The following is a 1,411-nucleotide window of genomic DNA, read 5'->3' on the forward strand; positions in this document are numbered from 1 at the left end:
CGTGCTCCTCCAACTCTGACTGTTGTAGTTTCAGATAAGCCCAAAACCATTACGAAATTCATAACAAAAGTGCAGGAGTCAGCAACAGGGATGCAGCTGGCTGCCACTGCCAGAGCCCTACCCCAACACCTCTGCTACAGGAGGACATGGTCTGTGCTCGTGATCCAGGACCAAACCATCTTTGTTACTCTTCTTCCTTTCAAATTCCCATCCCAAACTCCTTTCCAGTCCCCAAGACACCTCCAGAGACTTTTGGATAATGCTAGGTATCTTCAGAAAGGTTTTTACACTATACACCATGGCATCACAGACCCCAGAGCTGCAGGACTGACAGGAAAAGCCAGCAAAAGCCAGATGCTGGGTGAGGACAAGGACTGCAGCCTCTGGCTGAGTAGAGCCACTGGACACACAGCCTTCACCAGGAGCAGAGCAGCAGTGCAGACTTGTCGCTGGCACGAGACAGGATGTGAATTCCTGTTTACAGACAGGCTTAGACAGACAGATAATGGAGGCTGGAAAGATAAGGGCACCAAGGACAGAGCCCTGGGAGAGTACACCTCCCTCCCAAAGCTGGCAGCGAGCAGGCAGCAAGCTGTCTTCCTCCCCTAGGAGCAGCACTGGGACAATCTGGTCAAACCTCGGGGGATGTGTATCTGATGCAGCTCACCCACGTATCACATAGGTACTGCAGCTTGCACAAGCCTAGCCCATGCAAGACAAAACATACCCTGACCCTATACAGGGCTTGCCTATACTTCAGAATTCTTTTCTGGTAAGCAGGAAACTGAACCAGAGGGAGAGCAAGCATTCGACTAAATAGGTGTTTCCTAAAAGACGGCAGCACCAAAGCCACACGCCCAAACCCCGGGTCCCTGGAGCTCTTCAGAGACTTGCTCTGACCAGACAGAGCAGGCACCTCTGGCTGCAGCACAGCCAGGAGCCCCATGTGACCCCAGAGCACAGGCAGCACAGGACCAGGCTGGCAATCAAAGCCAGGACACCCACAGCAATGCCCCACAGTCACCATGCCCCACAGTCACCCATACCAAATGTCCCCAGCCTGTGACACGGCAGGCCCAAAGAACAGCAGCCTGCAGTGGTTTGGGGCTTAGCAGGCAGCTTGGGCCACCCCCTCCCAGGGCTCTCCACCTGGAAACAGAGCCTACCAGTGACACCGGGACACCACTCCACCCCACCGTGCAGATCAGGCTACAGAGCAGTTCTCCCGCTCAGCATCTCCAGCCCCTGCTCAGAGCCCGGCACAGAGCCCCCTTGGCAGCCCTCTAGGCTCAGCCTGGCTGCGATTCCCGGCCAATCCTCACGCAGATACTGGGAGGAGCGGGGAAGCACATCCAGGCTCACACACCCAGCACCGCCAAGCGCCGGCGTGAAGCCCTGAGTAAGCGCGGAC

The sequence above is a fragment of the Acanthisitta chloris genome, unplaced genomic scaffold (genome assembly GCF_000695815.1).
Source record: "Acanthisitta chloris isolate BGI_N310 unplaced genomic scaffold, ASM69581v1 scaffold28890, whole genome shotgun sequence".
Classification (NCBI taxonomy): domain Eukaryota; kingdom Metazoa; phylum Chordata; class Aves; order Passeriformes; family Acanthisittidae; genus Acanthisitta; species Acanthisitta chloris.